General features: G+C 41.7%; 1 protein-coding gene across 2 annotated transcripts in view; it reads right to left on the reverse strand.

The window, feature by feature from the left end:
• Positions 1-14,666, reverse strand: part of arhgap23a (Rho GTPase activating protein 23a) — a 69,012-nt gene that overhangs the window by 38,706 nt on the left and 15,640 nt on the right. The gene's annotated exons all lie outside the window — the stretch shown is intronic.

Below are 14,666 nucleotides of genomic sequence, written 5' to 3' on the forward strand. Positions count from 1 at the left end.
GCCTTAATTTATACATCTCCACTTATACCGTATATGTTGGCTCAAACAACCTGCAAAGCCAGCCAAGAGACACATCAGTCCGTTCGGGATTTATAACACAGAAATCTTATTGGCTGACTCAGGCCTGTGGAGGTGTCCGTCATGCTACATATGCCAGGAAAGAATGTGGGATACATAAGTCAGCCATCCAGCCAGCCAAGCATCTACGTATGGAGATAAAGAGTGGGAATGATTCCACATCTGGGGGGGTGGGGTTAACAGATGTTGTAGAGTGGACACCGGGAGGGAAAAACTTACCAAGAATTAAAAAATGAGGGCAGAAAATGATCTAAAGCAGAAAAAAAAAGAGTCAGGATGTTGGAGAGAGCAGTAGGGAGTTTCACACATTTTTAGCAAAGCGACCGATGACACACACACACACATATATTTACTCACAGATACACTCTAATTATCTCCCATACTTCTCCTCTCCATTGCATCATCTGCGACATGGATTCTTTGACTTTAGTGCAACACACTGAAGCTTAAGGACTCGAATGCATGACTGAAAGCTAAACGAGAACACATTAGCACACATTTGCTACCATGCGTGCAGGTCACATTCAGTGGAATCTTGGTATGTTGATTAATTATTTAATGCTATTAGACTTGAGTTAGTGTGTGTGTGTGTGTGTTTGTGTGTGTACGTGTGTTGCAAATAAGCATTTGACCCTGTTTCATAAAGTCATGTTATGTCTTCAGCTTAGCAATATTTCATAGTCTAAAGAGAGTTTATTGTATGTAATCATTCATTTTATACAAACTGTTAGGATGTTGGAAAGAAAGCGAGTTTGTGTGTGTGTGTGTGTGTGTGAGAAGGAGAGATATTGATAGGGAATAACACAGCTAAACACACATTTTATGTTTTCCAGCACAGCAGCAGACACTAAGTGGAGGCATGGTGCTCCACTTTAACCTAATTAGCAGGGAGTGTCTCCTCCAGCGGAGAGAGCCTTCTTTATGTTCAGGTCACATCTACAATGAAACAATGAAGACTAGAATGAAAATAAACCGTCTTTTACTCAACTGAAGATTTGTTCTTCACCTCACATGCTCGTCCACACCCTTGTGTGTCCTGAAGTCGCACCTATTGATAGTTTTAAATCTTATGTGTTGGGCTTTTCAAGATATCTGCCACCGCCCAAACATGGAGATAAAGAGAATTTGAGCATTTAATGACATTTATATCCCAACTTGTCTTTTCAAAAATAACACAGGATACTGATTTTGGAGCTATTTCTCTGTAGAAAAGTTACACCAATACTGAACTTTTGAGGCTGATACTAATATTTATATTTGAGAGCTTAAATAATCTGATAACAACGTATCAGCTGATATTCATTTTTTGACATAAATGTATAATATAAACAAGTATTTTTGATAAGAGAGCCTTGAATTTTGCTATTGAAGAGTTGTGTATTATGAAGGATGCAGGATTATTCACTGTCACTGTTAGCTGACATATATGTTGATATCAATATATCTGATTCAAGCTAAAATCAGTCAATAATAACGATCTGCATGGCTACATACCACCGGGTTTATGTAAGAAACTATGCTTTTTTGAAGGGGGTGAGGTCACTCTGGCATCCTTCTACAAATGCAGCCTCTCTGCAGGTTGTCAGGTTTCATCTTGACACCCGTCTTCAACCTAATCACAGTCACCCATCACCCGTCACCTCCGTGCAGACAGTTGCCATGAGAACCAACAAGGTGCCTCTGTTCGAGCATGAGAAAAAAAAGCCTGAAGGCAGACAAGTTTGACGGCAGAGACATTTACGCTCATTATAGGTTTGAAATTGGCTTTCACAGCTGATTTTCCTGAGCGGGAATTTTCAGGACTTCAATCGGTTACATCGCGACCCAGTTGGTACCTTTAGGATTATTATTTGATACATAGTTTGATTTACAACTTCAATCTGGAAGTCAGCGGCGATCAGATTGTCACTTAAATCTGAAGAGAGGAGACCTCACACAATGATAAAATATTCCACCTCCACGTTTGTTTTCCTTCCATGCTGGAGTTGCGTGAGAGCTCGTAAGGTCGAACTGGTCACCAAGAACGCTGAACTCAAAACAAATCCGTTCCAGTTAGAGGTGTGATATCTTTTCACAGTTTGTTAAGCGTGCCTTCTCACTTAACTGAAAACATGGACGAAGCTACGAGTGAATCTTATAGTTCAACTGCTTTCCAACTGCCACATCCTGCTGTTTCTGAGCGCTACCGTAAGGCGGCGGTTAGGTTTCGTCAGGTATCGTCTAGCTGTGCTTTCCCTGGAGTAGATACATCTGTCTCCTGATGGGTGTATACCATACACCATAAAGCCTTAACAACATTAGGCCCAATGACGACATCTGGCAAAGAGCTAACCCTGCTCTCCTTGCACTGTATCCCCCCTCTTCTCCCGTGTACTGACCACAACCGCTGGGAGCAATCAGAGCGTCACGTCTGAGCTCCGCTGCAATAAGAGCCCACCCCCCCCCCCTCTCCTTCCCTCTTTTTCTGCCTCTTGCTCTTTTCTTCTCTTTCTTTTTCCTGGTTGTTTTCAGAAGCAGGCCTCAGCAGCATGCAGCTCCAGAAAACCACAGGGCTCCAGCAGGCCTCTCGGATCTCTCCACCCCCTGTCTGAGTCTGGGCGAAGGACGGCCATACTTGGAGCCCCCCTCTGCTTGGCTGCTTTCCTCCCCCTCTACAGGCCCACATGTATATATTTAGCTCATCTCTGCCTCTGTGTAATTAACAGATGAAAATTATAACTTTGGGCCTCGAAGATGACGTCGTTGTTCTCCTTGGCTAAAGCTGGAGCTGGACCCACGCTTGCATCTCAGCCTATAGGCCAAAAACCAGGCGGCGGTCCAACGTTTGGGGCGTGGTGGCGCCCATACTGAGCCAGCTTGGGAGGCTAACTGATGGAGGAGAGAGCTCTGAGCCAGGGAGGAAAAAAAAAAAAAGAAGGAGCGAGCAGGACTGCAAGAATGGAGTCTGAGTGTTTATTAGAGCAAGCGAGATGGCCTGCCTGGAGTTTCCATTTGAGGTCATCTGGTTTTTACATTCCTGCCATGCACCACCGCTCACACCACGCTGAGGAAGTCCTCCATCGCTCTCTTCACACACAATCCCACAGTCCGGCAGGTCTCAAATTGGGAGTCTGGGGGTGTAGAGTGGCCATTTAGGGAGCCCTCAAAGCAGGGAGAAATAGTTTAATTTAATCAGATACCCCAACGCTCAGGTTTACAGACAGAATATAATCACTTAGGAATCCGTGGATTATGTCTGCGTACTGGAGAATGTTAATGTAAAAGAATTTGAGATTTGCTTGTATATACGCAGCTTTTGCAGATGTACTCAAGCAGCTGGAGAAAATCCCTACTTCTAAAAGTTCTAAGAGATTTCCTATATTCCTTTTTCCACCAGCCCAAATTTCAAATTTCTGTTTTCCAACACTCATGACTCCGCAGGCTCACACTGACCTCTTCAAAGGACCGCAGAACATACTGAACAGACCGTGCCACTGGGCAAAAAGATATTTACACAACATAATCAATTACTCCATGAATTTTGAGTTTGACAAATCAAATCTCCTTCCCCGTAAAATTTAAATTCGCTCCAATCTAGTAAACCCTGAAGCCTAAAGCAAAGCAAACTCCCTCAACATGTGATACGAGGGCCGAGCAGAACTTATGAAGCGCGGTTCATTTACGTGAGCTCTGCTTCACACACTGTGTGAACTGATAAACCTGATGATCCGCAGATTATATCCAAAGCGATTCTGGCCTCTGCCCTTCTACCCCTCCTCCTCCTCCTCCGCCTCCTCCTCCTCTCTTCTCCATTCCCCAGTGGCACAGAGATGATACACAGATACTGAATGGCATGTTTTGAATACTGGAGGATCGGCCCACGCTATCGTTTCATCTGCCTGCTCCTTCCTGTTGATACTCTGCATACTGTAAAACCCAGCTGCAAAGAAGGACATCTCTAGAGGACAGGGATGCTGCCGGTGTTTGTGTTTTCACTGTTTTTTGTGCCGATCCCAGAGGCATTGCCCTTTGTTTGTTTAATGTACTGATGACATCCATATGCCAAGCTGATGCTGATGCCGCATCTGCGTCTTTAGCCTCTGTCACTCTGTATTAGCCGCGTTTTGCTGCGGCGATGGCTACAGTCTGTGATCGTTCACCCCGTAGATATAAACCGTCCTCTGTGGTTTCATGACTTGTTTCACCCCCAGAAGAAAAGGTCAGACGTGCACCCTCGAGGGATGACAGGACTCTCTGTGTTCTCGCTTGTCTCTCCGTTTCAGTTGCCCAATTGAGAGACAGCAAACTTTGGCTGTTAACATGGGAGTCACACACACACACACACACACACATATGGTCTCATTCTGCTATTCAGATGAAAGACACACTGGCACTGCTTAGAGCAAAGAGGAGCGCTAACAGAAACATACTGTACTGTTAGTTTTCGTTCTGTAAACTGAGTGAGTAGATACGGAGAGGGAGGTGGATATACAAGAATCACACCGGGACAAACCTTTTATGGCACAAACTTATAGAGGAATGTCTACTGCTTTATAGATGGCATTTAGCTCAGAGAAGTATTTTCAAAAAGAAAAGCTGAATCAAAAATGAAAACGTCTTTGGTTGAACATTCAGACAGGGTTTGAAAAATGAAAGCAAATACAGGAGTTCCCCCTGAAAAGGAGATGACCAAAGAAGGCAGCAGAGAGGGGATCAAAGCAGAGAGTAATTGCTCAAAGTCAGGAGGGAAACAAGAAAGCTGGAATTGCGGGAAGGTTACGGTATAAAAGGTTGAGGTAAAAAACAACCTGATCAACAAGGACGGTAGAAACAAAGAGGAAGAAACAGGGAGAGAGATAGGAGAGAGAACAGCTCTGCGTGTCCTCAGCGACTGTATTTGCATGTGCATAGTAGTTTGGTTGAGGTGATACTTTGGGTAAGCAGTGCGTTTTTGAATATACATCCCCTCAAGCAAACCAACAAAATGAAAAGAACTGATATATGTTTAACCAGCAATTAGATAGATACATTAACACTTACATAAGACATGACTACTCATCATTTCGGAGTAACGAGAGGCTTACTGCCGTGCTTTGATTAAAGAGAGTAACACCTGATGCTGTGCAATGCAAATGGATCTGAAGCAGACCATGACAGTGACTGATACAGTTGTTCACATGCGTGTGTGTCCTGGATAATAAAGGATTTCTGTGGGTTGGTTTATTATTGTGAGCTGGATGTATTTACATGCACAACTCAGAGGAAAAACTTGCTTATTTACTTACCGAGTCATTTATGGCCTGCTTACTATAATCCCTTTACTTCTGTGTTGTAATTTGTAGAACACAAACCTGTTCTTGATAACAGAAACAGACACGGATGTGACCGATTATTTCTGTAACGCCATCTTTTAGAAGTTTTGCAACCTGAACTTCATTTCTACGCGTCATATAACATCTAACATGTTGATATGAAAACTCAGCTCAGGCACCAAAACTTTAACAGAATGATATTAATGCCTCACCTCAACTATGATGATTTATGTTGCTCTGTGAATGTGATTTTGTGTTGATAATTAACAAAAGAGAAGAAAAAAGGCCAATTTTTGCCTGACAACCCTACATACTGTAACAACAAGACGGCAGGAAGTCACTCCCATGAAACAGTCAAAAGCATGTATAAGTCTGTAAAACCCCAACTTTTTACATTTCTGTTTGTGTATGTTGTGTGTTTATGGTTGTGTATAGATTAAACAAACAAGATTTAACATATAGGTATCGGTAAGCAGATTTTAAAGCTTTTTAAACCAACGGAGCCAGGTTAGCTGTTTCCCCCTGCCTCCAGTATTTATGCTAAGCTAAGCTAATTGTCTGCTGACTGTAGCCTCATGTTTAATTGACATGAGAGTGGTATTGATCTTACCATCCACACGGGATGAAATGATGAATTGTCATACCTAATGCTTGTATTTGTTCTGTCGGGTCAGATATTTGAACCCAGCATACAACATGTACTTGTAATGGAGAGAAAAGACATCTTGGACCATACAAACGAAACCAAAACAAACTAGTTTTATCCTCTCAGATAATCTGGGTGAGTGAGCATGTAAACAGAGGCGGTGTTGTGCTGGACCAGCAAGTATCAGGAAAACCACAACGCTCTATCTCTTCCCAGCATCCACAGCTCCTCGTTAGCCTCCCGATAATCTCTGTCCCATGATTTTGCCTGTCAAAACAACCCCCCCACCCCTCCTCCTCCTCCTCCTCCTCCTCCTCCTCCTCCTCCTCCTCTCCCTACTGAGACTGCTTACAAATAGTAAGAAAGACATGGCTGACGGTTGTGTATGAGTGTGCGTTCCATACGTTCACACTGCAGCGCTCTTGTTTAGGAAGCGGAGATTGAGGTCAGTGAGTCAGCTCACTAACTCCAATGAAAGTACAGTAATTCACTGTCTGACCTGCAATTCACAGCTCATCAACTCTCAACTAGCGCTTTGATGCACGTTGGCTGGCCGACTGCCATGTACAATATAAACAAGCCAAGAAGAGCCTCCCAGTTTGGAAAGTTACGTACAGTGAGCAAACATCATCGGATGTCGACCAGGCAAAACTCCCTTTTCTTCTTCTTCTTCTGCTTAATGACAATCCGGCTGAGCTACAAAAACAAGTTGGTCACTTTAATTTTTTTCCTTATCAATAATTTTACTGGATAACACAACTCTTTTAACACAGTAATGAAATTCAATAATGCTTTAGCTGAAGTAGTGCATTACTATTATATAACACTGGAGGCAACAATTGCTTTACTTATCAATAAATCTGGCAGTTCTCAGTTCTCTTTGATTATACGATTGCTTTGTCTTTAAACATTTGAATTCCCCAGAGCCATGATGACATCTTCAAAGTCCTTGTTTTATCAGACCAACAGTCCAAAACCAAAGATATCAAATGTACAAAGATAATAAAAAAGGGAGATTAAAGAGGTAACTTCTCACATCAGAGAAGCCGGTGAATGAAAGCTTTTTCTAGTAATACATGACTTTTAATTGACAGTGAATTGTTTCAGTACAATCAGGAAATCTTATCTTTCATTTGATTTCATATTTAACAGGGATAATACATAACACATTTATTTTACCAGACACCAGCTAAAAGCTCATTTCCATTTGTAGTCTCCTGACGGAGGCCACCGGTGATGCACAAGTTGCTGAAGCAAAAAATAACTGATTATATCACAACAATGTGTTGACATGGTATTAAATGAGGCGTAATTTCTGTTTTAAGATATTTTGTTGTGTCTACTGGGCTTTAAAGTTATTCAATTTTCCAAGCACTTTCATATGAAGTAGATTTGCGTTGTGCTACAACAACAGTCAGCGTTGATGGATTTGACTGACTGACACCCAATCAAACCTGCACTATTGTCATAAAAGTAGCCCAGCTTTTTATTTTGGACATCAGATAGGGTTTTTGTCCATTTCACACACACATATACATATGGGTACCAAAATAAGGAGACTTATAACAGAATAACAATTGAAAGGGAGGAAAAAAGTTTCAGCCTTGTTGTAATAAACTTAAATGTCATTTGGTTTTATCTGTCATAACAGTCCTTGTGTGTCGAGCCTATTGAGGTCTGTCAGTCTCAATGATAGGTTTATGGTAACTGAAGAATAGGGGATTGGAATAGAGCCTAGAAAAACCGCCCAGATGGTACAAAAAGTGACCTTAAGTATCCCGAAACTGTTTTTACTCGCCCAACCCAATAAGACATAGCGAAATTGGGTGGAAAACAACCCAATCTGGCAACACTGACTCTCAGTAGTTCTCTTCTAACCATCCAGCAACTGCATGTAAGTAAACGCTCAGCTTGTACTTGTGGTTCACATTAGAGCAGTGTCAAAATCTGGCAGCTTTTTATACAGGTTATGAATAGAGAACCCTCTATCTTTTTGCATGCCTTCACTTTTCATTGTTTCATTGTGTTTTGGCTGTCACACAGGCATCATTCTCCCCCCATGACTCATCGGGATTCTCTCTATTTCGTTATCTTCGACCCTCCTTTTCTTCCTTACCCCGTCCTTTCTCTGTCTCTCTCACATTCCAGTGCAATCCCCGCTGTTCGTAAAAGCCCGCACAGCAGATCGGAGGACACGGACACAGTGCGCTATTCAGCTTACTGCGCACACAAACACACACACACACACATTTTATCCTCTGTCCTCCATGCAAAAATGTAAACATGATAAGAACGCAAGTCAAAAAATGTGCGCAGTTGATATCGAGGCATGAGAAAGACACAACAAGATGCAGGATCCGATCATCTGAATGGAGATCAGTCAAATGGTAGCCCCTGCTTAACCCCTGTGGCCCCTGCTGCACACAGCGACAAGGGTTCCCTCCTGCCTCTTTAGCCTCAATACTGGGGGCCAAGCGTGTGACGAGGGGGGCCCCTAACCTCTGAACCTTGACCCTGATTCAAACCCTGCCTCGCTCGCCTTCAGGCTGATCCTGCAGACAGATACAGACAGAGTCAAGTCTGCATTTCAGAACAAGACCTGACCTGTTCTCCATTCCTCCTATGTGCTGAGCATAATATCAACATGAGGCCCCCCTCACATACTGTACTGTGCGACATATTTTCTTGCACAAAAACAAAACACACACACATCAACACAGGATCTCTGCAGGCACATAAACAAAAAGGCACTGACGCAGGCCAGACCATCATCAGGCTGAATCTAATTAGCTCTCATCTGTATCTGAGAGAGGCTTTGTTTGCATGTTTCACACCAAACCTCCCAGCACCTGCACGTCAGATGCAAATGTGAAACGCACCAAGAGACGATGAGTGGCTCTCCGTGCGAGGACAAGATGACTGGGTACCACATCTGCCACTTCTAGACAGGCAAACTTCACATCCAGAGATTATACTGAACAATATTTGTCAAGTATTCAATAAAGTACACCGAGAATGACAGAAACAGATTTCAAATATAAGCTCATTCTTTTATATGTGTTGGCAATTTCGCAATAACGACTCCTGGAAAGTGTGGAGATTAAGTCAACTGGTTGTGCTGGTTTATTAACATTCTTTGTCTTTTGATTCCCATAAAAGAAAATCAGCCCCTCTGAGCTTCTACTCAGACAAGAATATTTTAAAAATATCTTCACCTGTTTAACTCAGCTGGCATCCTTCGTCTCAAATCAACCACATATTTTGTGCACTTTTAGAAACATAATTTATCTAATCAACTGCACATTGGCAGCAACCTAAACAAAGATAATTAACCTTGTCAACCCTGCTGACCCACCGCTGGGTCAGTCATAACAGACTTATACTGTGCAGACAGACTTCTGCAGTCACGTGATTCTATTTTAAATTCGAGTTGAGATCCCAAAGTTTCAAAAAGATACTAAATACATCTGCAACATTTAGCCAATTGACAAAAATGAATGAATTGGAAACTATTTTGATAACTGATTCATTGTTTAAGTCTTTTTTTGTGGCAAAACTATCAAACATTTGATGGTTTCAGGTTCTCAAATTTAAGAATTTTCTGCTTTTCCTCGTCTTACATTATAGTAAACTGAATATCTTTGAGATTTGGACTGTTGGTCGGACAAAATAACAAATTTGATGACATGACCTTGGCCTCTAAGAAACTGTGATGGGCTGTTTCACTGTTTTTGATGTATTATAGACTTAAACGATGAATTGAATCAAAACAAATAATTAGTTGCAGCCCTAAATACATCAGGCTGCAATTTGGGGAGATTAGTATAAAAATGCTGCACAAAACATCTAGAATATTTCCATTTGATGAAACGGTGCAGCTGTAAAAACACATGGCCTTGGCTTTCAAGATTTCACTTAAACTGATGGAACAAGCTGATCCCCAAAATACCCAAAATATGTAACTTCTCATTAGTAATAAACAGAATCATCGTTATAATTCAAATATATATGCAACAGTTTTACGTGTAATAACGAAACAGAAAGAGTAAGACCAACTGACTGATTGACTGAAAGGAGATCAATAAAGAGCCATTAGCAACAGGAGCAGACCTGCTTTGCAGAGCTGCAGCACACCAGCAGTTCCCCTCTCACCACAGTAAACAAGGTCAACGATGACTGATGTCCTTTGCCCACCTATACGCTGCTGCACTATATTTGCACAGCATCAAGGACCTCCTCGGCAAACATGAGGGGTAGGCCAAATTAAAACGCTCCACTGAGCTCATTTGTGTGTGTGTGTGTGTATGTGTGTGTGTGTGTGTGTGAAAACGTTTCATGCACCTGCGCACAGATTATGACTTGTTGTGTGCAACTCTGACCATTTAGGTGGGATGTAAACATGCTTGAGTGCCTATATTTGTGAACACCTGTGCTTGGCTGTGTGTGTGTGTGTGTGTGTGTGTGTGTGTGTGTGTGTGTTTGTGTGTGTTTGCAAGTCTGAGTGATTAAAGTGTGTCAACACACACACTCTCCAGGTTAATGATTGCGGATGTGTGAGGTGCGAGGCGGCGGTGCAGCTGTCGTCTCGAGGCCCAGAGTGGAGGAATGCAGCAGAGGTGACGGTGTCGTGTGTCGTGGTTGGAGGTTGGAGGTGTTAAGGTGTGAGAAATGTTTTAATGGTGTTAACAGACTTATGCAGGTCACTCTGTAACGTGCACTTTACTGTCACTGGTCTGTATCCACCGCACTGACGTTGTTAAAGACCGTCTGTGGTCCAAATAGCAAATCAACTTAGAGCTGAAACCATTAGTTGATGAGTAGATCGACAAAAAAATAATCTCCAACTATTTTGATAATTGATTCATTTTTTCAGTCATTTTTTAAGAAGGACTGCTAACAAAATTGCTGGTTGCAGCTTCTCAGATGTGAGGATTTGAAACTTTTATGTGTCATACATGACAGTGAACATAATAGTTTTGGGTTTTGACGTCTTGATCTGGCATATAACAGGTATTTTTTCACAATTAACTGAAATGATTAATTGATGAATTGAGAAAATAATCGGCGGATTAAACATTAATGAATTTTGAATGTAAGTTTCAGCCCTATACTAAATACTAATCACATTTTAGGTATGTAGCACTTCCAGTCTGGAAAAAAGAAGTATATTCATGCTAACATGACGCTACAACCCTTTCCTCTAGTGCAATGCACTACAGAAATGACGAAATTCCTTACACCTGGCTGGAAAATATTAAGATACTACATATATATATATATATATATATATATATATATATATATATATATATATATATATGCTAAGTTTTCTATTAAGTTTTCTATTAAGAAAATGCTATAAAAATTATGTATATGGCATACTGTTAAAGATAATTACAAAGTATATCTACGTATATACTTGTGAAGAGCAGGAAGGAGGAGGAGCCTGGCTTGATCATATATACAGTATTGAGTTCAGGTATGAGCCTTTTCCATTTACCTGCAGCAGGTAAGTGTTTGTCTGAGTGAAACTGTGATTTCCTTTGTTCCGAGTACATTTATGTTCACAGTATCTTAATGCTGGGAATATTTATGTTGAGTCAGAGTGATTGATTGTTGTGTATTGTTATACTTATCTGGCAGTCATATATATAATGCTCTAAGTGTATTAGGTTTAATGTATAGTGATAACATATCTACTTCATGTTAAGATAAAAAAAAACCATCATCGGTCGTTGTCAGCCTCCACTGCATAGATCAGCTACCACCTTTCTATATCAGCCTATAACCTGCCAAACCACCTGCAATAAAGACGTACAATAAACTACAACTGGATTAGATTCTTCCGGTGTTTTATTGCGTCTGACTGCACATCCATAGTGTTGATTATATTACCCGGAAATCAGCACACCCTTTTTACAGTCCTTAATAGCAAGAATTTCATAATACTATTAGTATATAGCAGTGGATCCTTTGGCTTGTGACCCCTTTCATTTATCTATTTATGCCTTTATTGGACAGAAACAGTGGAAAAATGTCGGGGAATGAGAGGAAAGGGAGATGGGAAATGACATGCACCTTAATTCACTATAATTCACAAGAAAAATCAAACATTAAGATTGGAGGGAAGTAGGAGAAACTAAGTGAGCATTAATCAACAAGCATTTAGAAATAATTGCCTTGTGAATCCTCAGATTTATCTTGTAACATCTTGATGGTTTCCTGGACCTTAGATTTGAAAACACGAGCGCACAGTCAGCGTAGAAACGGGACACACTGTACGAAGACGGATGGAAATGAAAGATGTAAAGTTCCTAAAATCCCATAAATTCTCAGCATTGCAGTATTGTCTGCGCTATGTGCCTACTACGTGGTGGAGGCATCTGCTAGTGATCACAGAAATGCTTTCCTCTGCAGCATCATGCAGCTGTTTTTTATTTAACCAGGAACTGATCCTGGACCTGCTGACTGGATGGGCCTCTGTGGTCTGAGGTCTGCAACCTTTCTGAGGTGGTTGTCCTGTGATCAGCTGGATCAGCGGGGCATCTACGGAGGACTTAAAGGCAGTTTGTGGATCAGCCGAAGCCTCTGACTTGAAGTCTGGGTCTTGACTGTTACAAATGATCCTGGGGAGGTTAATAGTAAGCCTCTAAGGGCCTGGACCTCGGCGTTAAGACAGTTTCCAGATCAGGCATGAAAAGGTCAAGGATCAGCAAAAAAAAATAAAATGTCTTGTCTTGACACAACACTCAGCGGGATAAAACTGCAGCGTATCAGAGTACAAACACACTGGTGAGGGGCTTTAACATCAACCTGCTGGGTTCAAGGTTTTCATAAAAGCGCTCTCGTGTTTCCCATCATCGATATACTCAGGCGTCACGTGGCACAATGCAGCATTCAGGGTCCCTGCTCATCCTGCCCTCTGCCCCACCCTGCCGTCCAAGCTTATTGATCTCTCTCCAGAAGCCCTGCGCTGCTACATTAGAGCAGGCCTGCTAACCACATTAAACCAGTCCCGCCGGACATCATCATAACCGCCTCATCAAACGGACGCTTCCATCCCTTCCTCTCCACGCTCAGGTGCTGAATCTACACACAACAGGCTGATTTACTTTGCGTCTCATTTTGACGAATTACACGTTTAATCGGATTCCAGTGTAATTTTGCATCTCGCTGATGGTCTTTATCGTTTTATCTAAACGGATTAGAGTTCAATCACACCCCTGCAATGACTCAGGAAGGAAGAATCTCTATCTATGTTTACGAATGTATCATCAAGAGGAGTTGATTTGGTTTACTCTACAATAAAACAGCTGACGAATAAAATGACTTGTCAGGATAAAGGCTCAGCTAAATAAGAACTGGGTGTTGGCTGAGACGTGCAGGGTCAAAGGTCAGTTATGAAATCGATCAGGGACTGAGATTAGACAAGTTGAGGTCAGGATAGAGGCTCGTCTGTAAGAAGAGTAATACGCCAACGGTTATGAGACAGTCAAACCTGAAGATATCACACACTTTGAATGGAGTTTTACGAGTGGCTCTCGATTAAAGTGGCGGTTACGCGGGCAAAGCAGGTTGTTACACATTTACTACAAAGTGTCTGACGATACCTAACGAGCGTAAAAGTGAAAAAAAGATAAAAGTGAATTCAACATGTTTTGAAGGAACAGTCCTGTTACAGCAACATACAACCTAGAGAGAGGTTCAATCAAAGCGTGACCACAGAAGAGGAAACGTTGTTCTTTGCTGGAGGGAATAAACGGAGCCACAACAGATAAAAAGAGGCTTTGAGAAAATGAAAGCCAATGGGGAAGGGTGGGGGAAATTTGAGGATTAAAAAAAACCTGGCAAATTCATAATTATATGGTTACACAGAACGGTAAAGTGACAACGGAGGGTGATGAGGTCGGAGCAACGTTGCAACATGCAGGAGACAAATATAACCTTCTGTCAGACACACAAACGCTACAGCAGATACATACAGCGAAGGAAAGCAAATATCAGCTATTTCAGCAACATTACACACAGGTCAAAGGAGACTCTGAGGTTAAATGAAAGCAGACACACACACACCCACACACACACACACACACAGCACCAGGCAAGAAGACCAACCCACATGTTTCCTGCAAGCAGACCACCGCCCAGAGTGACATCTTACCTCATGACTTCACTATGACACATTAGTGCTTCACTACACATTCCTGGAGTCACACCAGGACCAGGAGGAAACAAAAATATACCTGTTTCTTTGACAAGGTGAAGCAAACACTATTCCCTCTGTAATAAAACAATCAAAAGCATTTAACAAGCTTTACAATCGTTGCTGTTCAGTTTGTCTTTAGAAAACTGCTATTTATCCAACTCTTGCAGGATATATTATCCAGCTGTTTATAGGATGAAATTCATCTTTAGGAGTGGTATAAAGGAGAAGCGTAAATGAATATATATGACTGATGACTGTGTGAAGTCTTGTGATGTTCACTGACTGGAGGTCATACTTTCCCCATCTCTTCATTCGCTGTTGCATCACCGCTCAAGACAACCCCACCTTCATTTACAGTCAAATCACTGTTTGATGACTTGTTTGTAAGACTTTCACAGTTTAAGCAGCTGACTGACTGTTTAAGTGCTGGAACTGTCAGAAAGAT

This window comes from Thunnus thynnus, chromosome 17 (assembly GCF_963924715.1).
Source record: "Thunnus thynnus chromosome 17, fThuThy2.1, whole genome shotgun sequence".
NCBI lineage: Eukaryota > Metazoa > Chordata > Actinopteri > Scombriformes > Scombridae > Thunnus > Thunnus thynnus.